Source organism: Colobus angolensis, unplaced genomic scaffold, assembly GCF_000951035.1.
Source record: "Colobus angolensis palliatus isolate OR3802 unplaced genomic scaffold, Cang.pa_1.0 Scaffold251, whole genome shotgun sequence".
NCBI lineage: Eukaryota > Metazoa > Chordata > Mammalia > Primates > Cercopithecidae > Colobus > Colobus angolensis.
In genome coordinates this window covers 2,271,940-2,297,921 of record NW_012115722.1, presented here as the reverse complement: position 1 = coordinate 2,297,921, position 25,982 = coordinate 2,271,940, and the positions used below count along the sequence as shown (strand labels likewise).

The 25,982-nt window shown below is 40.5% G+C and overlaps 1 protein-coding gene across 1 annotated transcript in view; it reads right to left on the bottom strand.

Moving 5' to 3' along the window:
* The window catches only part of TOX3 (TOX high mobility group box family member 3), a 108,686-nt gene that overhangs the window by 81,800 nt on the left and 904 nt on the right, over positions 1–25,982 (bottom strand). The gene's annotated exons all lie outside the window — the stretch shown is intronic.

Genomic DNA, 25,982 nt, shown 5'->3' with positions numbered 1-25,982 from the left:
TTTTTTTTTGTATTTTTAGTAGAGACAGGGTTTCACCGTGTTAGCCAGGATGGTCTCGATCTCCTGACCTTGTGATCCATCCATCTTGGCCTCCCAAAGTCCTGGGATTACAGGCATGAGTCACCGCGCCTGGCCAAGCCTTTATTTTTCTTTAATTCATGCATTTGCATAAAAATTAATGTGCCTTTTTGTTAACAAAAGGAAACTTTATGTCATACCTGGAAAACCAGTATTCCTTTCCATAAATAGTACATAACCATCAAAAGAAATATAATAAATACAAAATAATCTATTTAATTCTAGCAAACCAAAGCTACAGAAGGGTTTGTAACTGGGTCCTGCATGATCTCCTCTGTTTCTCCCTCTCTCTATCTTCCCCTATAATGTGTCTCAATCTCTCTGCTAAAAAAGAGCTTAGCAAGTATTAGGTGTTAAAGACATATTTGCACCAAACTGAGAATTTCTCACTGATGTAATAAGGAAGTCTGAAAGGAAAATGGAAATGCTTTCTATGTGATTCAGTATGGTTTAAAAACATATCCTTGTAGCTAAGAATCAAGCTACATCCTACCAATGGTAGAAGCCCAGAACCACCTGTCTAGCTTCCCTCTATCCTATGCCAACCAGCACACCATGTTTGCTCATGTCCCTGGCCAACCCTTCCTTCTCTGCCAGATATTTGGAAACATACAGGGGTTGTAGTATTCAGCTGAAAAATAAAAAGTTCTGTGGTATAAGACCACAGGGGTCCAGGAAGTGCTTCATTTTACATAAAACCCATTTTACTTTATGGCCCTAAAATATGTTTTGCCTTTGTGCAAGGCCATCTGTGCAGACGACACTGTTATCACTAGAGTACCTAAATATGAGTGCAGTGACCAACTGTGCACACACAGCTTCAGTGGATGCAAGTATGTTCTACCCGATGATCCCGGGTACCTTCAGAGGCCTTTGGATGGTTCTGAGCAGTAGAACTCAAACTGTGATCCCAGGAAGGCAGCATCAGCATCACCTAGCAACTTGTTAGAAATGCAAATTCTTGGGCCCTACCCCAGACCTACGGAATCAAAAACTCTGGGTGTGGAGTGGCAATGTGGATTCCAACAAGGCCTTCAGGTAACTCTGATGCTCAGTGAAATCTGAAAAGCCTGTGGGTAACGAGCCTCTGGAACCCGCCTGCTGGTTTGAAGGAATCCCAGATCAATCACCTCCTTGCTTATGACTTTGAACAAGTTATTTAATTTCAGCCATGCTTCCACTTCCTTTTCTGTAAACTGGGACATTAATAGTACTTACCTTGGCCAGGCACGGTGGCTCAGGCCTATAATCCCAGCACTTTGGGAGGCCGAGACGGGCGGATCACGAGGTCAGGAGATCGAGACCATCCTGGCTAACACGGTGAAACCCCGTCTCTACTAAAAATATAAAAATACAAAAACTAGCCGGGCGAGGTGGCGGGCGCCTGTAGTCCCAGCTACTCGGGAGGCTGAGGCAGGAGAATGGTGTAAACCCGGGAGGCGGAGCTTGCAGTGAGCTGAGATCTGGCCACTGCACTCCAGTCCGGGCGACAGAGCGAGACTCCGCCTCAAAAAAAAAAAAAAAAAAAAGTACTTACCAAGTAGAGTTGTGGAGGATTAAATTTATTAATACAGATAGGGTACTTAGAATCGTTCACGGAAATACTGCATAAATATCAATAGTATTCCATGTAAGCTACATAAAACCTTTACTTACAGCTAAAAATAATATTTTCTCCAAATAATAAAGACAATTAATAACTACAAGCTTCATTTGACATTCAAAATGAGGTTCATAGGTTTTGTCTCCTAATAAATTGGAAGTGTGGAACTTCAGCAGAGATAGCCAAATGCTATCACAGGCCAGATGCAGACTTTAGACAGTTTCCAAATAGTGCTAACATTTAAAAATGTTTAAATATCACAGAAATCAAAATTTCTGGTTCCCCTTCAAAAATCAGGACCTCGGACAACACTACCCTATGATTCCCTAGAGCTAGGAGGCAGGCAGAGTAGAGTAGCAACCACCTCCTTTGAAGAAGCCTGGTCTCCCACAGTCTCACACAAAGGGACAGGTCAGCTGCAGTCATGCACCATCTTCCTCATACCTATGGCACGGGGGTTTGTGAGCCCGTCCTTCTGCAAATTCTAAGGCCTCTAAGTGTGTCCTCTGTGTGTAGGGTGACAGCTGTTCCACTGGGAAAGCAAGGGAGTTCCCAGGACATGGTCTTTCATGCAACAACTGAAAGAGTCCCAGGAAACCTGGGACAAGATGGTCACCCTATCTATGAAGATGGGTCCCAAGTCTACAATCCAAGTGTCTCTCCTATCTGGTCCCTGTTTCCAAGTACCATGAGAAGCACTTGTTGTTGTTGTTGTTGTTGTTGTTTCTTTTTTGCAAATCCCACTTTTGCCTCAAAACACACATTCCTTCTCGTGTTTATAATGTGCTATTCAAGCACTTCTTGGATGAAGGCCTCCTCTATATCAGGCACAGTCCTGGACACTGGAGATGAAGCAACAAACAAAAGAGACAGAAATCTCTGCCTTCACCAGGTTATGTTCTAGCATGGAGGAGAGAGAGAATCAAACGAATAAGGCAGAGGGAATGTTGAATGGTGGTAAGTGCCTGGAGAAAACGGAAGCAAGGCAGGAGGATGGAGAGTATCAGGGAAAGCAATGAGGTGCCCATCAAAGTCCTCCCTGAGAAAAGGGACATCTGAGGAAAGACTTGAAAACAATGAACAATTGAGCCATGAAAATATCTGAAGCAACAGTATTTGGGGCAGAGGTAAACAGGCCAGGGCCTTGAGGTGGGAGTGTGTCAGGGGTTTCCAAGTGATCAAGAAGAGCTGGGTATGTGGCGAGAGGGAAGCAAGACAGGCCTCGACGAGGCCAAGGAAATAATGTCCACCACTGAGTTAAGACCAGGCTCTCCTCTGAATGAATCAGGGAGCCACTGGAGAGCTCCATGCACAGGAGTCACAGGGACCTAGCTTACTTATTTTTCTCAAATATTCATCGACATCTAGCTGTTTTGACTTGTTATTCAAGGAGGGCCAATCCAAGGAAACTAGATTCCCCATCTTCTGTAATTTCAGCATCCCCTCTCATTGAAGACAGGAACCACGTTTAACATCAATGAATCCTGTGGGAATAAAGAGTGACAGGGGACCAAACGGCAAAAGGGAAGACTTACCTCAGTTTATCTACGGGGATTTATATACTGCAGGCTAATATTCTATTTCACTGGAATATTTGTGTTTATGAAGACGTTCTGATGAACAAGACTTTTTTTCAGTTCATGAAATTTTCAACATAAAAGAACCCTGAATTCCTATTTTGAAATCCATTGTGCCATTTTTATTCTGCCTGTATTTTAATATAGCATCAATATTTAACTACTCATTAAATGAAGTGTGACTTTTATAGTGAAAATGTCAGTCTTTGCAGTTCATTAAATTCATTTAAACTATAGCTGCTTGATTTTTTTTCCTGTAAGAACAAAAGAACTGTGAATTGAAGACATAAACTTTAAATTTAAGCATGTGTTTTCTTCAAAATTAACATTCAGGATCTGTAACATTATTCACGAGATTGAGGGGCTGTTTGCATCTTTCTGCATTTACTTAGTGACTGTCGTCTTTTATAGAGTATAGAGCTGTTTATCACAGTTGGATATGACCAGTGGAATGTCACTGTGGACATTAAGATGTCATAAGCTATTATGAATCTCTAGAATTCTGCATGTAGTATTAAAAAAACATTATCTTGAACTATGGCATCAGAAAAAATAAACCCTGGAAGATGTGAAATTTAATAACTCACTGAATCCAATAGGGTCTAAAAGTGGTCTATTTCAGTTTTAAAAAATAATTCTGATAAGACTTTAGAATGCCTGAAAGAAAAGGATATATTAAAAATGGAATTTGAGAAATGAATTCAAATGAATTTTTTAGATGTTTGCAATTCTTTCTTCCTAAAATTACTATGATTTACATGTATGGAGCAGTAAATGCAAATGGTTTCCAATCACCACGGGTACGTGTACTCAATTACAAAGTCTCTTAATGAGCATTGAGAAGATTTCAGCATTCACTGAACAAGACATAAAGGAAATGAACTCTCCGGTGCCCTCCCCTTCCCACAGAGGGCTGAAAGGAACTCACTCTTGTTACAAGAACACGGCCACTCCTCCCTCTCTTCCTCTCCCCAGTCCATCTCTCACCCCAGTTTCAGCCACCATCCAAACAGAAATCGCAGCATGGCCCTTGAAGCACATTGAGCTTAAAAGTGCCTAAAAGATAAAGCCTAAACTGCAGCACGACAGGCAAGACCTTTCAAAATCTGGCCTCGACCCTCCTCTCTGGGTCTCCTTTCTGAGAACCCCTATTTTCTGCCTTTTCATGACTCCACACTTAGGCATGATGCTGTTTTCGCTCCCTGGCTCACCCACCCCAACGTTCTTCTTCTGTGATGGTAACCTCCCAGAAAGTCTCTTGAGTTAGAGTGATCATTATTTAAAAATAAAATAAAATCCTACTTTGTTCTATTCTGGTTTCAAAAACCTGAAAGGCAAGATATTTGAGGGAAAAAAGAGAACATTGTTTTGTTGCTTTTTAAAAAATAAATTTGCAGAACCTGACAATCCCATGCTTTGTCTGTGTTGATTACATTGCAATCTAATCAGGTACAGTAAATAAAACGACTTGAGAATCTTTCTGATGAGTGCAAAGGCTGACGATATTTTGTGGGTGGAGGCCTATCCATGTATCTTCTTTTAGCATACTAAAGATCCATTTAATTACATTTGGGGAGGGGGGTTCTCTTTCTTTTCCTCTGTCCTTTTTTCCTGAAGCTCTCCTACTGGAAAGGAAATGGAAGAAAACCTTATGTGGAGTCCTGAGTGCCTATCTAAATTACTAAGACAATAAAGCACATACAAAAGAAGATAATCGAATGCTACTTTGGGTACCTGGACGCTTGCTAAGAGCGTGCATCCTGCCATCAGTAACATTACCATCTACACTCAGAGGGCAAACACTAATTTCAAATCAAGAGCAATGTCAAGGATTTATCACTGTATCCCACAGCATCTTTGCTATCAAAGACAGTTGGGGCATGAACTACAAAGGCAATAACTAAAAAGAGGGGCTCATCTCACACCTCTACTCCTCTCCAACATTGGGAAGTCCATTTGAGTTCCATAGAGTGCACATGCCAAAATGCAAGTGTGTGCATGCGTGCATGCACACACACACACACCATTCCAACATTTTCCAATATTTTGTCACTCCTTCTCTTCCTTGTTATGGGTAGTAGCAGTGATAATGTACTTTAATGGAAACCTGCCTAATGAACCCCAAAGGAAAATTATTAGGAAAAAATATGCAATATATCGCATTGAAAGATGCCCATAATTAAATTACTTACTTGTTCCTGTTTTTAAATAGTGCAAATATTACTCTGTCCACAAAGAACTAAAGGTTTGTTTGTTTGTTTTAATCTAAATCTTCCAGAATTGGCTGTTCAGGAACTGCCCATGTTGTCCAAAGTAGCTACTTATTATAAGAATTTCCCACTGCCTTTGAAATATTCCCTGACATTCCCATTGGCTTAAGTATTCTCATACTTTTCTGCCTAAATTTGTAGTTTCCCAAGTTTAATTACCCCAGAACAATCTGGTCATCAATAACCAAATAAAAGAGGATGGTATTTTTTTCCCTCATAAATCTATTCATCAAGATTCGACCAAGCCCGCCTGGAATGTCCAGGGAAAGCTTCAATAATCAGGGAGAAATGAGTTGCAGAAACTCAAAGAGAACAGAATAGCCAAGGCAGGAGATTACGAAGCCAGGAGATGAGGGCACACTGAATTAAACATTCTTAAGCAGACTTACATACATAATGAATTGGTCAATTCTGTCCAATGTTTCTGAAAGAGATTACCCTTCCAACAAGCCAAATGAGTGTTCAAGGATGGTAGCTCGGATGGATTCCTGAACAAAATAAGTGTTAATCACTTTATCTCCCCCAATCTTTTTTGTGAAGAAGAGCAACTTTTCATTTCCATAAAGCCTTGAAATCGCTAGCTGGCAGGGGATGGGGGTGGTGGGGGAGGGCTGGTTAGAGGATACAGACAATGAAGTCCCTGAAAAGGGGGATTTCCTGACAATAAAACCCTGATCAGAGCCAGAGAGGGGACATTGTTGTCTTCAGCACTCCCCTTTCCTTTGGGAATTCCAGGCCTAGTAGAGAGAAGAGGGTCACAGTGACAACTGCTTTGGGAAGGCTCTAACCAGGTAGTCTTTGCAATTTACTGCTTGGGAAATGCTGGCCTACAACAATACATTTTCTTGGAATGTGTTCTTTTAAACAAATTGCTACAGACTTTCTTAAGACATCCTGTCAATTGTTCCAAAAATGTGTAATCAGCTTATGAAATCTTTAAGCAAAGAACACTAAATGTTAGCATAAAATCTCATAACTAGTTATGTATTGAGATTCTCCTACACGCCAGGCACAGTGCTGGGTACTAAACACATAGCAACGAACAAACCAAACACAGTGGTCACTACTCTCTGGAAATCACAGTCGAGAAGGACAAAATTGCTTCTGAAATCTCTGTGCACTCCATGCCAGACACAGTAGCCATCCCATAAATATTTAAGGAATGAATGAATAAAAAGACTTCAGAGCTCGAGGTTCATGTGATTCAAGATTAAAAAATATTTTAAAAAGTAAAAGTAAAGAAAAAACTAGCAGGTATACTAGGAACAACCAAACATACAAAATAATGGACCGCAGTGTGCTCCCACAATATTAGGAGAAATGGAACAAGAAATCAAAATCCTTTACATATTGCTCCTATTTATTATTTTAATATCATCGTTGCACAGAACCAGTCATTGGTGCTATTTTAACAATTCCTCCCAAATAGTTTTGTGACTTAGTTCAAGCACCCAGAGACACAGCTGGTCCCCAATTGAGTCAATTCCCCTGTTGAAGGACAACTATTTCCTTGAATGAACAAAGACCTTCTCTTCTCAATCCGCTAGATCACACAGCTTCATAAGTTTGAAACACAGTTTTACTAACCTAGAGATATTCTCTAACAGAAAGAGGGAGATGGAAAAAGAAAACATTTGCAAAGTGCTGAAACAGGTGTAGATTATTTTACCTGATCCAGGTGCCTCCTTCCCTGGTGACTATCTACTCCTCAGAATGAGTGCTGCCCTTCTTAGCTATTCTGAGGAACACAATGATGGAGGCTCCTTTTAGCTCCATCGGGCCCTAGAGAAATAACTGCCCTATATTTAGATAAATGCCCTTTGTAACAAAGGAATAACTCATCCCAGTTAGCACTTTCTAAATGACAGAACCAGAAAGTTTTCCGCAATATTCTTCTAGCTCAGTGGTTCTGAATCACGGGACATTTGGCAATATCTGAAGACACACTTTGTTGTCATAACTGGGGGTTCTACTGGCATCTAGTGGGTGGAGGCCAGGGATGCTGCTACACATCCTACAATAAACAGGAAAGTCCCTCAAAACAAAGAACTATTTGGCCCAAAACATCAACAGTGCTGAGATTAAGAAATCCTGCTTAAGTTATACATTAAACAAAGAACAGTGGGGTCATCTACAGTGACCCCAGATAGTTCTGTTAAAATATTCTGAAGTAGGATTATTCTCCCAGAGTCTATGTTCAGCAACTTATGCAAATGTTAAAAACTGACCTGATCTTAGGATGTTAATAATATTTTAGACTAATAATGATGATAATGGTAACATTAATGAAATGCTTGGTAGACAGAGTTATGGTCCATATTTACAATGACCCTATGTTACAAATGTTATTAGTGTACTCTAGAAGGTAAGTGTATTAATCACATGCAATAACTCTATGGAGTAGGTGGGTTTATAACCCCCTAGGAGGTGTATGCTATGGGCAAGACTTGATCTGTTCTTTTTCACCACCATCTGTCCAGCACCCAGCAGAGTGAAAACTCCATTTCAGAAACGATGATGCTGAGAGGCTCAGGAACATGCCAGAGATCACAGGGCCAATAAATGGTGGAACCCCGGTTCAAACCAGGCAGCCTGCCTGGTTCCCTAGCCTCTCTCTCTCGCACCCTGCCAGCCGGCCAATAGCTTCATATGTGGAGTCACTGAAACCCATCAGACCTCTTGAGTCTAACCTTAGATAAGCAGAACCAACCCAAGGGAGAAGGAATTAGGCTGCTTTCCAAAGTTACCAAAAGTTTCCCAATATTCAAGAGACTGATTAAACAATCTAGTGACCCCAAGACAATGGTGAAGTGCATTTGTATTGCCATGAGCCACTGGAAAGCAATCTAAGAGGGTGGCTGGTTTTATAAGAGGTTAACTGCTTCTCTCAGTTTGAGCAGGACTCATGTGGCACCAGCCACCAGGCAGGCTTCCTGAAGCTAAAACAGCCACTTTCTCAAAGGACAAATGCCCTGCATGAGTGCAGAAACTCTTTGCAACCACTCAGGAGCTAACTCAGGGATCATGGGATTTACGTGTGGACCAGACGACAACTTGGCCACTAGTCCAATGGACCCCCAATGCCAAGTTAACCTTAGTACAGTCTTTGGGTAAAATCTAGATCAATACTGATTATGTCAGGAGGTCAACTTTCAGGAATTTATACTTTTTGAATGATAAGAGAGTTCAAACATTAAAGTTTCAGAGAGTATACTAATTTTCCTGTTTTCATCATTTCAGTAGATTCTATAATTCTAGGGGTAAATATCCTATCAGAAACAAATTCTAGCAAGTACTGTAAATAAAGAATTGTATCCACCTTTATAAAAAAACTAAAAGAAGAAGAGATAAGAGCTTGTTTTTTAGTTTTACAATATTGACATAGTAGGCTTTATTTTTTTTTAATGTGGAAATTTCCCTTTTAGAACGATAAGAATAGTAGGCTGGACACTATACAAACATAGTTATTATACTTATAAGTACTTTAAGTATTTATTCATAGCCCGTCTTTCTGTACAGAGGAAGTGAGGTGACTTTTAAAAGCATATTTGATTTTTAAAAGGTAAGTAATAGGTGAATCAAAACAAGGAAAAAGTAAATTTGAGAAAATAATAAAGCCTAGATGGCCAGCACACAGGAATGCGTATCCTACTGCCCTAGACAGCTACTTAATGGGTTTCCTGTTTGACTTCAAGCTTCTTGGTCATCAATACAAAGAAAGAACAAGAATGGTAAGATTAGTACCCAATAAGATACAGCAAAGTGGATTTTTTTCAGTTCTTCTCGATATAGTAACCTAAGAAGATTCTCTGTAAATCATCATCTAAAAAGACACCATGAGGTGTAATGGGCTATACATTGTAAACAGAATTTTTTTTAAAAAAAATGATGTTCATGAAACTATTACTCATGATCCTCTCAATACAAAGTGAAGCCTTAATCAGTGTGCAGTTCAATAAAGCAGAGAGGGCCTGTGAAGGCAACTGTGAAGTGGGGTGCCACATAACATGCCATTGTGAGCATTCAGCTCTCTCACAAGTCTGGCAGAAATCTCTCAACAAATTAGGTTATCTGGATGAATGGAAGCATGGCATCTTTTCACGCCACTCTCCTTAGATATATTATTTCCTCCAACAGATTTTATTAACACAAACTGGGCAGCAGGGACTTCAAGAAGGACAAAAATCCTGTGTCAAAACCATTATATATATTGGCAACTTTTATCATCAGGAAAAGCATCCCAGGAAGTCGAATTCTAATGTATGGGTAGTGTTACAATGGAAATTTTAATGTGCAACTGAAATCAGGCCATGAGTTTTGTCTGTCATCAAACGTATCCGTTAACTTAGGGTTCAACTGCCCTGCCCCATGTTCCACCTTTTTTTTTTTTTTTTGACAGTGTCTCACTCTCTTGCCCAGGCTGAAGTGCAGTGGCATGATCTCAACCCACTGCAATCTCCACCTCTCAGGTTCAAGCAATTTTCTGGCCTCAATCTCCTGAGTAGCTGGGATTACAGGTGCCCACGACCGCGCCTTGCTACTTTTTATATTTGTAGTAGAGACGGGGTTTCACTATGTTGGCCATAGTTGGCCAGGATGGTCTGGAACTCCTGACCTCAGGTGATACGCCCCGCCTCGGCCTCCCAAAGTGTTGGGATTACAGGCGTGAGCCACCATGCCTGGCCCCATTTTTTTTTTTTAACTATACTTCTCTTTTCCCTCTCTACAACTGAATGGTCTTTCTCCCTTATATAAGAATCTTCTAGATCACTCCCATCTATTACACTCTTCTTGGTCTTCTGTTATCACTTCTTATTCATCTCACTAGCTTTTAACTTGGCTAGGTTTTCCTTTACTTGGTTTCTGCCTTGGACTTCCACAAGCTTCACCCTAATAATCATGCAGCCTTGAAAAACATGGAGGAAGGAAAACACTGTCACCTGCCATCTTGTACCTGCTTAAAACTCCACTATTTTCAGTGTTTAAACTATGAAGAAAGGCTCAGATGATTAAAGTTGTATAGTCAAAACTACAGTGTCTTACAGGAACCTAGGATTGAGACAAGACGTAAAAAGAGGAACATGTAATATATTATTTTACCCCATTGGCAATTAGAAATCGCTAGCCAAAGCCAGGATTGGGGAGGATATTCGAAAAGTTATTAATGCAGACAGAGCAAGGCTTTTATGCCACCAAGAAAGTTATTTATTATAAACAATGGGTTTGGTGTCACACGGACAATAGCTATTTTAAAAACAATGAATATATCCAGGAAAGGTGCAAAAATATAAATGCAGGCAATCCTAGTTTGTGGTGCTGATCTATTACCACTGCAATGACGGTCAATAGTGACCCTGAGCAGAACTCAAACAGTTAAGAAAACTCACCAGCTGTTTTCTAAGGAATTTTATTTTTGCTTAAGGGTGTAAGTTTGATACTAAATACGGAGGGTGTTCAATGTCAAGTAGAGGACATAGCAATTTACCCTGCAGGCCAGTGTTCCCAGTGTCTACTATCCATATTGGATTAACTTAAGTGATATATAAAGAAAGCTTTTTAAAGTTTAATAGCTATGCAATTATTGTATGGGTAATCTTTATACATTGCAAGCAATACAGGGTCGCCATATGCAATGGTGATACAAATTAAAAAGTGGGTCAATGTAAAAAATTATAAATAATAGCAGTGATAGGTAGATATAGTGGAAATGAATATGGCAAATCTGAGAACGCATTGCCCTAAACAAAAGCAAGACATTGGAAGTGTTCAGAAGGAAAATGATAGCTGTCTAAGCTATCCTTTAGAAGATTAAATCAGAAGTAAAGCATAGATTCCACTGAAGGTGAGAAAAGATGACAAGCAGGGAGCAAGGCCTGGGCTAGGATACTGATGGCTGAAAGAAAAGAAAAAGATTATCAGAAGGAAAGTTAAGAAGACATGAAGACTCCCTGGACTAAGGGAATGAAAGAAACCAAGTAATCTAAATTAATTTTGAAGTTTTGCACCTGGAAATGATGTGGCACTGAAAAGAATAGATATTCAAAGGGGAGTTTGGGGGGCAGTGGGGATGCAGGTTGCCCTCTGGCTTATGCTGGATTTGAAAGTACGGCAAAGAGGGATCAGTCATAGCCCGGAGAGAGCCACTATGCAGGAGATGAGAAATGTAGATCACAATAGAGATGAGGATTTGAGACCCTGGGGTAGATTGCAAAAATGGCCACAATTCTCCACACCTCCGTCTATCCATGCCCTTCTGTAATATAACTTTGTGGCTCCTCCCATCAAGAAATGGATTCTGTGTCCTCTCCCCGAGAACCTGGGCTGGCCCAGTGACTTGCTTTAGCCAGTAGAATGTAGTAGAAGGAACAGTGTGCCATTTCTGGGCCTGGACTCAAGGGTTCTTGTGTACTTTCCTGCTGTCTCAGAATACCGCCATCGTGAACAAGCCCAGGCTGGCATGCTGGAAGTGAAAGACACATGCCAGAGAATTGAAGGACTCCGGTGGACAGCCAGCCAACCTCCTGAAGCAAACCCTCCCTACCAATCTGCAATTGACTGCAAACACGTAAGAGAACCCAGAAGAGGAGAAGCACTGCCCTTCTGAGCCCAGCCTAAATTGCTGATTTGCAGAATCACAAACAAAATATGTGTTTTTGAAGTCACAAAGTTTAGAGGCGGTTTATCACTAGTGATTGATAACTGATACAAACAACACAGGTCTGCCTAAAAAGTGTAAAACACACAGAGGTAAAGGAGTAAGAGGTCAAGATTTAGCAGGATATTCCCAATCCCTGGGAAGAAGGGGGAAAGCTGTAGACAAGATGACAGGGCAATGATCAGAAACATTCAAGTATATACTATCAGGGAACCAGGAACATGGGGGCAGGGGACACAGAGGATAAAAGTGGGGTTAGAAGTCAAGGATTCATCAAGGAGGTATAGCACTGGGCTTAGCAGAGCATCTGCCTAGAGAAGGCACTGGTATTTTTGCAAGAATGATTGAAGTTTGATCTGTCAAGGCAGAGCTTGCTGGAGAAGAGTGAGAAGATGGTGTCAGTAACATAACAAGGAATAGAAGTGGTCTATGGAGTGTTGAAGAGGGCCTGGGTGGGAAAGATATGGAACCCCAAGTAAAGATTACTTGTTTGAAGAAACATTCAGAGGGATGTTGAAGACGAGGTCAACAGAGTTGGACAAAAGTGTAAATGTGAATAGTCCTTTCTCTAGGACCCTACAATCACAAGTGTGGCAGGGACCATCCATGCCAGCATCACTTGGGTACTTGTAAGCAATGCCCACTCTCAGGCCATGCCAGACCTATTACCTGTCTTTTATCCAGATCCCCATGTGCCATTCAAGTATGAGAAACTCTGCTCTAGGAAATACAAAGACAAGGAACTGAAGAGCATTTAATGACATCTTGAGAAAGTCATTCTGTTTTGAATTCCCTTTCAAGCCCCCAGAAAAAAATAAGACAAAGTCTTGGCTTGGTGCTAAGCCATCTTCCACACCTACCTCCCTAACACTTGCAAATCTCCCTTTTCAACAGAGTTCAACAGAGAGCAGAGCCTTAGGCAAGCAAGGTCTCCAGTGAGATTTGAAAAACACTGTTTACACCCCTTTTGTGTTTATTTTTAGGATTTTCTTTTATGTGTGGAAAGCAATCAGGTTTTCCATTTGCAGTAGTCTTAATTTCACATTGATTTATTTAAGAGGAAAAAAGAGGTAAATAAAGCTATGTAACATATAATAATGTGGATGCAAATGAGAAGACAGCAAAAGTTGTTACAAGTGAGGTAGCACTCAAAGCGAAGACTGGAAAATCTACAGTGGAAGTCAGAAGACATCTGGGCACATTCGAAGGTAGAAAGGCAAGAGACAGGAAAGATGGGAGCTGTTTGCAGAACCAAGAATATTCAACAGGCAGGAAGGATTGTTGGAAGGATTTATCCCAGAGCAGAAACTGCCCTCTCTGGGCCTGGAAGAAAGAAAGAACTGGTCCCTAAATGGGTGATCTAAGGCAGATAATATCAAATTCCTCAAAAGTAAAAGATTGGAGAGCCCCTCTAAAATGAGGGTAAGTTGGTTTGACTGGGACTGGAAAAGAGTATGAAAGACTTGGAATATCCATTGTGGACAATGCCCAAAAGAATAAACAGATGAAAAGAATTTGGCAGCAAAGACCCAGGGACAGTCAGGCAACATTAATTTTTAGTAAGGAAAATGGACACAGTTTATCCCAAAGCTGAGAAATGAAACTCTAAGGCTGACACAAAAAATACACCAGCAAAGAAAAGGGGGCGGAGGAGATTAGGTAGTAGTGGCAAGCATAGCTGACAAGTCCTCATAGTCAAGGTTACACAAAGAGTCAAAGGTTGGCCAGCTGCAGTGGCTCACGTCTGTAATTCCAACACTTCAGAGGGCCAAGGCGAGAGGATCACTTGAGGCCAAGAGTTCAAGACCAGTCTGGTCAACATAGCGAGATACCATCTCTACAAAATAATTAAAACTTAGCTGGGTATGGGGTGTGTACTTGCAGTCCTAGCTACTCAGGAAGCTAAAGGAGGAGGACTGCCTGAGCCCAGGAATTTGAGTCTGCAGTGGCTATGATCACACCACTGCACTCCAGCTGGGGCAACACAGCAAGACCCTGACTCTTAAAAAAAAAAGGGTTAATGGAAAAGTCCAGTGGACTGGACTGTGGGAACAAGATTCTCAGTGGATATAGGGATATAAGGAGCGAGAAATAAACTAGGTTTGATCAAAAAGGAAAAACATCACTTTTTAAAAAACTGGTTTTTAAAATATCAACTAAATATTAACTAATGCTCAAAATTTTGTTACCAAGAGCAGGAACTTGATAAATGGTGCTACAAAAACTCAGGAAAATTTTTGAAAAGAAGAGAAATTTGGGCCTAAAATGCAGGTAATCAATTAAAATTAGGACATAATGATATGGGGTTCTTGCAAAGAACATAAATCACTGGGTATTTTAAGCATGCACAAAATAAAATCCCAAAACTGAAGAAAGGCCCGGAAAGATATAAACCTTATCACAGTGTATCTCTGTCACCAAAAGAGGATCTTCCAAGAAGCACATAAAAACTAAAACTTTGAAGTTTAAGAAAAACAAGAACACTACAGTAAATACATAAAATTTCACACTTTGAGATACCCCAAAAGGATTTCTCAGACCTCACCCATCACTCACTCATGCACAGCACACCTACTCAACTACCTGGTGTCCCTTCCTCTCCACTCACTCCTTCCATAGTAATTGAGAGTTTCACTGGGCACATGGCCAGCCACAATATCAAATACATTTCCTGAGTAACCGGGTGTGGCCATGTGATGCAGGCTAGCCAGTGAGATATAAGCAAAGTGACATGTGGCAGCTTCTGGAAACCTTCGTTTACCCTTGATCCACTTCAATCCCCTTCCTCCTTCTTGCTGGCTGGACCATGGAGGCTGACTGGAGGTCAACCTTGAGCCATAAGGATGAGGGTCACAGGATAGCTAGAGGCAGCTTGGCTCTTCAGTATTTAAGAGGCCCCCACACTAGCCTTGGACTACTTCCCTCTAGATTTGGTTAGGGAAACAAGAAATGAATATCTACTTCATTTAAGACATTGCTGTTCAAGACTTTTTCTATTACATGTACATTGAACCCTAATGTACCCTCTTTGCTATTATGGGGGCCTCCTATTCCTTGACCAAAATTTCTTCAGTGGCCTGAATACTTGGATTAAAAGCAGTCAGTTCAATACCTCATTTCCCTCAACTCCTGTTCTTCTGTCATCCCTGTCTAGGCAAAATCTGCCACCAAGTCATCTTCACATCCATTGTTCTCTTGCTGCCACCAACACATCAAATACTGATTTTAAAAAATTAAAAATAAAATGTAAACTTAAACATTTCTAATAGGGATCATCACAACTGCAGTCCAGCTCCTTGAAAACGGACAAGTGACTTCACTGTGGCATTCCTATTGCCTAGAAGTGTCTGACGCATAGTATGTCAACACATATTCACTCAAATACTAAACTACAACCAGATCTTCTGCTCAACAGTATTTTTACTCATCTCTAGTTCACTTCTTACCACATTTTATGTGCCAGGCACTTCTCTAAATGCTAGATGTACCATGTGCATCAAAGTAAACACATCCCCTACCCTCATGAAGTTTACATTTCAGTGGAAAGAAATCAACAAGGAGCAGATGAATAAATGAACAATCAAGAAATTCAAATGGGGTATGTGCTATGAACAAAATTATGAAGGTAGAGAGATATTAATTAGAGGGATGGGGAAAGGATATTTTAGAAATTGAGAAATTTTTATATGGTCAGGACATACTTGAAGGTGACATCTGGGCTCAGACATGAGTGCTGAGAAGAGGCCAGCCAAGTGCAGACATTTGGGGAGAGGGCTCCAGACAGAGAGAACAACAAGTTCAAAAAGATGGGATGAAGGCTGGTACCATTAAAACACATGAAGTGAGGGTAGAGGGGAGGAGTGGTAAGAAGAGGAAGTAGGAAAAGTACACAGGGATAGATCTCAGGCTTGTCAATCAATTCCCACGCCCATACATATTGTTATCTCTCTCTCTCCTCTCTTCCCCAACATCTTTTCTACTGAAATAGATATACACTATACATATGTGTGTGTGTGTATAGTACAATATCTATTTCTCACTCTATATCCATACAGCCACTGAGAATCTTGTTCCCACAGTTCAAGCCACTGGCCCTTTTCCTTAACTCTTGAATTTTTTAAGAGTCAAGGTCTTGCTGTGTTTCCCAGGCTGGAGTGCAGTGTTGTGTGTGTGTGTGTGTACATATATACATATATATACACATGTGTGCACATATTTTTATATATATATATGTATGAATCTTCAGTCATCTTCTGTTTCTTTCCTATTATTGCAAATAAATAGTTACCAAGCCTTCATTTAAGGATTTAAGGGCTAACCCTCCTTTATCTACAGTCTTCATTCCAACAGCAACTGACCACCCAATCCATCATTCAATAGCTCTCTCACTCTCTCTCTAATCTCTTCTTCACACATGTTCAGACATTGTCTTGAAAATATCTTCTCATTAGCCCCACTTCAAAATGTCACCCTCTACCTATACACACACACATGTTATGTAAGCACATACATATGCAAATGTACCAAGACACACACATATACATGTAGTTTACTAGTACCTACTCAATACAACCTAGGATCTTTCACCATTCTAGTGTCTCCACAATTTGTTCTCAACCAACCACATCTCCCACCATGGAAAGAGAAAATCTCATATCCATGGAATATCCAGGTGACCTATAGGTTTCTTGAAGGCAGACTACATCCAATCTCAGCCCCAACAAGAAGGGCATTCCTAATATAAACAATATTTATGATATCTGCATTACATAAACACAGGCTCATTTTGGGTTCCACAAAGAATAATAATAAACATAGACAGTGGAAATCTTCAGAAATCTTCAAAGTCATCAAGCTTCACTCCAGTTAGCAGTTTCAACGGACTTTGCTTTCCTATCCTACACTCACATTCTCTCATTGTGACATCAGCACTGTTTTTCCTCCGAAGAACGACAGCTCCATACTCTTAGCTCGTGTGGCTTCCAAGAAGATGCCAGTGTCCAGCTCCCCCACTGGCATGCCTACATGGCTATGAGCCTGGGCATGGGACCCAAGTCTATCCAATAAGACTTGATCCAGAAAAGTTGCTGAAACAAGCAAGAAAGCATCTCTCCCTCTTGAGAAGGCTGAGCTGTGAGAATGTAACTTGGAGCTGCTGCTGGACAACTTCCCACTGCTTGAGTACAGCCTGGCTGATTAAAAAAAAAAAGAAAAAGAAAAGAAAACGATGAAAGCAGAGCTAATATAAGAAAGTCTTGATAGCATCCCTTGAGACTCTAGATCCAGCTATGCCTGAAACAAAACTTACAATCCCTTTTCTATTTAACTCAGTTTCACTGAAGTCTTTTTCTCACTTGCAACCAAAGCATTTTTACTAAAACAATCATTTTAACCACTTTTGCATTAAACTTTTTTATTAGAATTTTTTAAATAAGTCAAATAATAAAGGTCGAATCTCTCATTAAAGATAAGTTGGCATCAAGGAGCGGCATGAAGGATCTACCAAGTATATTTTATTAACTGTTCGATATTTCTAGATTTAACTCATCCCCTTTTGCAAGAAGATCAACTTCCAACCAATCATACATATTTCATAAAAGTTTTCTAGTCAGGTCAGCATTTTGAACTTCTACTTCCTACACATAGGAGATTTTTTTAAAGAAACTGTAGAATTTTTATTATACTACAGTAAATCCCTTGCTTATTACAAATTAGCTATAGAAATTGCTGGAAAAAATCTCACAATATGGTAATTATACTACATCCATTTAAAATAAATTCAATTTTAAAACTCACTCTTATCACCATATTTGACATAATTCTTCTGCATAAACAATGTAGTCAATGTAGATAAGGCTACATGAAATTTTCAGTATTTGGAACAGAAGGATCCAGCTTAAAACTTCACTCCCTCAAAAGAATGAGTATAGATCATTCAAATATGAATTTAGAGTAAAAACTCAAATGTGTCTTCATATTAGCCCATTTGTGTATCTTCAAATTCTTCTTTTATAAACAAAGCAAAATTGAATTAAGATTAAAGAGAGAATGTTGATCATACAAGAAGGGCCATTTTCCAGGGCCTGGCGTGTTTTACACAAGCATGAAACATATTTAAGAGAACATGGCCTCCCTGAGGAAGAGATTAAGGATACAAACCTAGGAAACAAAGAAAATAAAACGATCTACCTCAAAGGGATAAGATTAAACCTGTGAGAAGCTCATGCAGACCTTAAATGAAAGCCTCTACTCCTTACATTTTTAAACAGGGTTTTTTTTTTTTTTTTTTAGAGCACTAAATCCACCTTCAAAATATATTTGAATTTGTAAGCATACTTAACAAAAATCCTATCCTTTCTTATTAACCATACTCAAAACAGATTCTCTAAGATAGTTATGATACCATTAACATTTCACAAAACCCCAAAAAATACGTTTCCCAGAAAAATCAGTGTTTTCATTCATGAACGGCTAATATGGTTTTAAATTATGTTATTAAAAATTTCGCATCATTCCCCCTTAATAACCACTTAAGAATGTTTCCTTTCAAACAACTATTAAGAGAGAAAGGATGCTTCATCATGCAAACACACACACAAACACACATTCCTTGTTTATGTCATTGTTTTTAATGGTGCAATAGGATTTCCAAATTCTCCGAGTTTCACATGTTACTTCCTAAATTACTGCCTCACTGACTGGGAAGCTGAATTGGCAACACCAGCCAGTCCTCAAGTCCAAGGATGTAGTCCTTGCTTTTCCTGTCGCCTTCCTCTTGAAGGACTCAAATTCATTTCCATTGCTTTAACACAAACAGAAAGACTCCAACTTTGGTTGTTCAGCCCCGAACTCTCTCTTGAGTTCCAGTGCATGACTCTGTAAGAATATACCACTGAAATATCCAAAATGAGCTTGATCTGGTTATCTTTCCTCAAAACCAGCTTCTCTTCTCTCTGTTCTGCTTCCACTCAAGGTCTTACCATTCGTCCAGGCCCCAAATTCAAACACCCTCAATCATTTCTGCTTCCTCTTTCTGCCTTCCCAAGTCAGGAGGTTCTGTTTAGTGCTTTCTTTTCTTTTGCATCCAAATTCACATCTCCTTGATTCAAATCCTTCCCATACCTTACCTCAACTGGGTGATGGCATCCTACCCAGTCTCTCCTACTCTTGCCGGGGCCTACACCAATCTACTCAAAAGGTCAGATCCATCTTTACAAAAGTAAAACTCTAACCAAGTCATCAGTCCACTTAACATTTTTCAGGTGAGGCGCAGTGGCTCATGCCTGTAATCTCAGCACTTTGGGAGGTCAAAGGCAGGAGGATCACTGGAGGCCAGGAGTTCAAGACCAGCCCTGGCAACATAGCAAGATCCTGTCTCTGCAAAAAAATAAAATGAAAAAGTTAGCCAAGCATGGTGAACACACACCTGAGGTTCCAGCTACTCAAGAGGCCTCCCAGGAGGCCTGAGTAGCTGGGACCATAGGTATGTGTTGATCTCTTGAGCCTGGGAAATCGAGGCTGCAATAAGCCATGGTCACTGCACTCAAGCCTGGGTGACACAGCAAGACTCCATTTCAAAAAATATGTATGTGTATATGTATATTCTTCGAATGCACTCAGGTGCAGACACTGTTGACTATCTTTCCAACAGCCTTCTTCCTTGCTAACAGAGCGTAACACTAATTAAGTACGCTCATGTGGCAATGCCCAACCTCAGGGATGATGCTGGATTGGTCTAAACTGATCACAGTAATCTTCCTCTTTGCTAGTGAGTGGCCTAGGGTTGGTATACAACCCACTTCTGACCAGTAAGATAAAAGAGAGGGTCTAGTGGTAAAGGTTTTCCTTCTTGCCAACAGATGTACAGGAAGAGAAAGTACTCATTTGCTACCACTCCCACTACCATCACCTTGCTTCTCATTTTGTGTTTTCATGTGAGGATGTGACACCCAGAGCTACAGTAGCCAACTTGTGGCCATGGGAAGACTGCTAAAACTCCAAGGACAGCAGAATAAAAAGAAAATCAAAAAAGGGCTCTTAAAGACATCAATGAACCATCCAAGACAGCCTAGCACTGCCAACCTAAAGACTTCTTTGAAGATAAACCTGTGTCTTTTATGGTTTATGCCACCGTTTTTTCTGTTATCTGCAGCCCAAAGCACTCTAACTGATAAACTTAGAGAGAGCAAACTCTTGACCTTACCACAGAAGGCCCTCTGCATGATGTGCTACTCAAAGTGTAGTCTACAGACCCACAACCTTGGCATTGCCTGGGAGCCCAGCCCTGGGCCCATGAATCAGAATCTCCAAGGGTAAAGTCCAAAAGTCTGTGTTATAACAAGCTCCCAGCTGGTTCTTGTGCATGGCAAAGTTTGAGAAACACTGCTCTACAAAGTTATCACAAATTACTTTTTACCATCTCAGCTACTACCCTACATAGGATGAGGTGCACTTGATTTGCAATTTGTCTGGTGATAGTAACCTTACTGGGTTTGAGCATCATTTGTTGCTCCTTTAGTTTCTTCTCCTCTTAATCAAAGTCTTCAAACTTGAAGCCTCCAGGACCTGAGAGGATTACAAAGGTCTGAATATAAGACAGGCTGTGAAGTAGGCCGTGATGAACTACGGGGTACAGGCACATCTGAAGGACACCGAGCAGACATTGTCATACAAGGAAATTGGCTCAGTGTTTTCACATTTCTAAAGAAAAGCTAGAATCCAGATTTATATGCAAAGCTTTTTAGATGTAGACAACCAAGGTTGTTTTAATACTCTGCAGATTAAACAAATTTTCAAGTGGATTCACATCCAGCTGAGTTTGTGACATGAAGTAGAGATTCCTTGAAATATCGACACATACTTTGAAAACTGTGACCACATACATTCACTGACTTCATTTAAAATGACTAAAATTAATTTTCTTTGGCTAACTATATGCTAGTCTCTACTGAGCACAGAGTCTTCATCAATAGCCCAGCATCTGGAGTGGTCAAATAAAGAGTTTGTGGACCTCTAGTTAGGGGCAGAAGGACAGTTTTATCCATTAATCACTATAGACCACACACTTAGAACTGCAAGCTTCTCATGGGTCCACAACAATATGAGAAAAAAATAAACTGGCCACACAATACCAGAAAACTACAAAATTACAACTAAATAGATGTGAAGCTAAATGTTTACAAAATGTAAACATAAGTCAATGGATCCATATCAATTCGGATATGGTATCATATCACATTAGATTAAATGCAGGAAAGTGGACGCATTTTAATGTTTGATGGGGCGTGGAGGGGAGCTCAGATCAATAGTGCTTAGAGATGCCAAGGTTCTAAAAAGGCCCTGGGTACAAACCTGAAGCCAACCATTCTGTGGTAAGTCTAGTCTTCACAGGTGTCACAAATTTCTTTACGCAGCTCTACTCCATTCTATTCAACTGTCTACATAGTTGGACATGGGAGTAGAACTGTCCACATAGTTGCACATAAATCATAAATGACTATTAAAACATTATGTTTGGATCCTCATCTACACATGAATTTAAGACAAGAAGTGCAAGAATCAGCACACAAGCAAGTTTTGAGGGTCCCACATAATTATTTTAATTATTTTTTGTTAATTTATTACAACATTTAAAATTCATGATAATTCACATAAAAACCCAGATTATCATCCTCTTGAAAAAAGAATTGTAAAGTATAGAGATATTGGGCCCAAATGCTGGCAGGGCAACAGTCTACTAATGCTGATCAAGGCTACCCCTTTAAATGGGGTATGTTCTCTACTTGGCCACAAACCCTATCTCCATGTAGGCTAACTTACTGTCCCCCTCAAGAGACAATTGAGTTTATGTTCCCTGGTCTAAGGCTCTTAGAAAAACCTTATTTCTTTTTCGCAATGTGGCTTCAATATCTTACGTGAAGACTTGTCATGACAGGATATAGGAATCTCTCAATCTAAGAAGAGTTTCAATCAAATTCCCCTCTCAATATGTTCTCAATTTGAAGCATGATCCCCAAGAAGATGGACAAATGACAAATTACCCTTCAGTTTCTTTTGCCCTTCAAGCTAGCCAAGGCAGAAGCCCAATCAGTTGGAGTCAAAGCACTAACTAAGAATGTCTTAATTAAGCAGAGTGATCAATAAATAACACACATAATAATTAGAAAGCAAAGTCTGGGACTGATAGAATAAAAACAACATAGCACTGATCTACGTAAGGATGAGAAGTCAATAGCCATAATTCAAAAGGAAAAGCCCTAAAAATATGCAGAAATAGCTAGTAAATAGAGTTTAGTCCAAGTTCGTTAATAACCCACTATATGATTTCACCTCACACCTACATTAAATACAGTATCTTATTTTGGAATGGCAGAATTCTGACAACTACAGGTTGAGTATCCCTTATCTGAAATGCTTAGGACTAGAAGTTTCAGATTCAGGGGTTCTTTTGATTTTGGAATATTTGCATAATACTTACCAGTTCAGCATCCCTAATCCAAAAATCTGAAATCTGAAATGTTCCAATGAGCATTTCCTTTGACCGTCACATCAGTGCTCAAAAAAGTTTTGGATTTTGGAGTATGTTGGATTTCAGATTAGTGCTACTTAAATTATATTTGCTAATTGATATTCTGTGTATTATTTTCTTACTGGTGAAAAGACAAATTGAACTCAGGAAAGAAAAATTACAAATATATAGTCAAAGAGTCACCAATTCATTTGAGTAACATAATGAGCTTTTATTTCTTAATATACGGGGTTTAATTTGTTAACCACACCAGAAAAAGAAATGTTCAAACAGTCAACTTTCTACTTGAAATTAAAATGGAAATTAGCCCTTAGGAAACAGTGATGACTTTAAGTTTATACATCAGTGGTTGGCTCATGAATTATTAACTGATTTTAATGATCCTGGCTATATTTTATTTGAAGTTATTCTCCTACTTGCAACGACTTTTGAACCCACAAAACTCTTTCATCCATTCTCCATAGACACAGTACACTTTCATGAGCGCTGACATTTGAAAAGGATCCATATACTCACAGAATGTAAAGATAATACACATGCATATAATTTATACAAAGGACTCTGGTCATTTGTTAAAGAAAGAAATGAATGAAACCCTATTATTCACGGTTTGTAAATAAATTTAAAGATAAGCGCTAACTTTCACTTGTTAAGCCTAGAGCCAAGAGTTCTGTGTTTCTTCTAAAGTTTCCCAGATGGTCATTAAAACAAGAGAGGGCAGAAACATACTTTCTTTGAAATCCATCATTTCCTATCCAGAAAGATAATACATGTCATCAAAAGTTAAGTCTTTAGAGATTAATTAATAATTTGAGTATTTTCAAGTAAAATAAATGCATGTCTTTACATGCTAGTTTTTACATTTTCAGTATAAACCTATATTGAACAGCACCACTTCAGACACACAAATTAGCTGTGAAACAAAATGCTATAAACCTTTAATTAGCACTTGCTGATTTATACCCATAAAGTTAATACTTCCTCTTCTACTATATTCTCTGTAAAGAAAAATTACGGAAAATTAAATTGTGTTTTTCACTTCTGAAAATAAAAGTAGCAAAATATAGTATTGCGGCTCAGTTTAAAGATAGTTATATTTTTACCTGCAAGGAAGTCAATACAAACATCCCTTAAAATAAGTATAATTTGATTCCTACCAATATCAAGCGCTATGTCTAACTTTTGTAACTTGGGTACACAGAGCACTGATGACGATCAGATTACTAAATAAGAAAGCAAGTTATTTCAGGCAAATAGCTGCATTAAGAAAATACGACAGTAAGCCAACTTGCATCCACACTCCTGAAGCTGAACAAGCATCTCAATAAATAATGTCTGTTTTCAAGCTTTATATACCCTTCCTGAAATAAATGTTCTGAGCTTAAATAGACTCAAAATACCCTTTCTCAGAAAATAAAAAAGAGACACACACAAACACCCCCAATTTCCTCTGGCCCCTTGAAGTACCCTTGGGATCCCAGCGAACAGAGATTTGCCACGCATTGCAGTCACTGCATTTGTACAATAGGTTTCTATTTTGGTGTCATTCGAGTGTTGCTGATCTTAAATCAGAGAAAGAAGGAGTTACATTAGGCAAGGTAATGGCTTCCAAAAATAAGAGCATGCCCAGTTTATACAAGGCTTGCATCCACATGCTAAGTTGTAAGGAGATAAATAATACCCCACTGGAACAATTAGGTGGATTCTCAGAAACACTACATACTTAATTAGGCTGCCTAAGTCCCTTACTGAGCATACATGGGGGACTTTTTAAAGCATTTAATAACCTGAGTAAATCCAAAATCAGAGGACACAAACTAATCCTTAACTCTGGCTCCAGCGATGGGCCTTCTCTTGCCTCTTTTTAAATGCTTAGCGTAGCCCTTAGAATGCGGAGAGCAGGAACGCTCCAACCACCAAAGGGTTAAAGCACAAGGAATAAAGTCCCCTCGATCTATATTTGTTGGGAGGCCCCTCTGTGCCAGACGCGGAGCTGGGCGATGATGACACTGGAAGGCGAGCAAGAGAGACCCTAATGTTTTTTTACAAACTTCAGCACTGGAGTTGGGAACGGAGTATAAACAAATAGAAAGGAACACGAGCCTCCATCAGCCACGGGGCACAGCAAACTGTTCCTCACTCTAGATGCAATTCCTCCTCTTCCTGTTATTTATTCATTAGTTTTGTTTAGCACCTTTCTTTTAGCAGACTCCTTATTTCCTCCTGTTATCCAAGCAATCATAAACAAACTACGATTTGAAAGGAAAAGGGAGGGAGGAGGGAGGAGCAGCAGGAAGGGTAAAGAAAACCACATTCAAAAGGTACAGGCCATCCAGAGCCCGGCTGTTTCTCTGAATCTCGCCCTCAGGGTGGTGTTTTCGGTAAATTCGGCGTTGGGGGCTTCAGGGAGGACAGAGGACACCGAGGGGTGGTGGTGGTGATGGTGGGAGGGCGGGGGGGAATTCCGCGCGGCCCGGGTACCGGGGCTGCGACTCTCGCCCGCCTCGCTGCTCCGAGGGGCGCCCGCTGCCCTTCTGAGGTCCACCTAGCCACCTGGAACGCTCGGTCCTCGAAGTTGGCGCAGGGGGAGGTGGAGAAGGTGAGGTGACTCCAGGGTATGGTGTGGAGGTCTCCAATCCCGATCTCCCCGAAATGCAAAACTTACCACCCCCGCCCCAGAAAAAAAATGAGAGGAGAGAAGCCACTTACGCTAAGCGGGGAGGGGCGGGCACCCCCGTTCCGAGGTCCAAAGCGCCCTAGCGAAAGGGCAGCAAAGGCCACCTGCGGGGTCCCACCACTTACCCCACTCCCCTGTCCAAGGCATACTCAAAAGTTTGTTCCTTTCCTTCCGTAAGCTGCCCTGAGGCCGGCTCTCGAGTAGGTGGGGGAGGTAAGGACTGGGAGTGGGGGAAGGCAAGATCATCGGACCAGGAGATCAGGGACCCCCTGCGTTGCCCCCCCCCCACTCACTCCAGGGGGGGTTGATCGTGTTTACTAATAACAGCACCAAACAATCACACAGGAGCCCCTCTTTCAGTCCTCGGGCTCTCCGCTTCTTTGGTGCAGCAAAGGAGAGTCTGGCGGGGAGGTGGGAGGGAGCGGAGAGGCTGAGGGGAGCGCCGGCTGGGGGACAAAAAGCGGCGTGGGATGGGGCAGAAACAGAAGCGGGGAGAGCTGGACAGAGACGAAGGCTCAAAGGTAAAGGAGTAAACAGGGGAGGAAAGAGGCCAAAGAAAAGTGCAGCAGGCGGTGAGCCCGAGCGCCGGGCGCG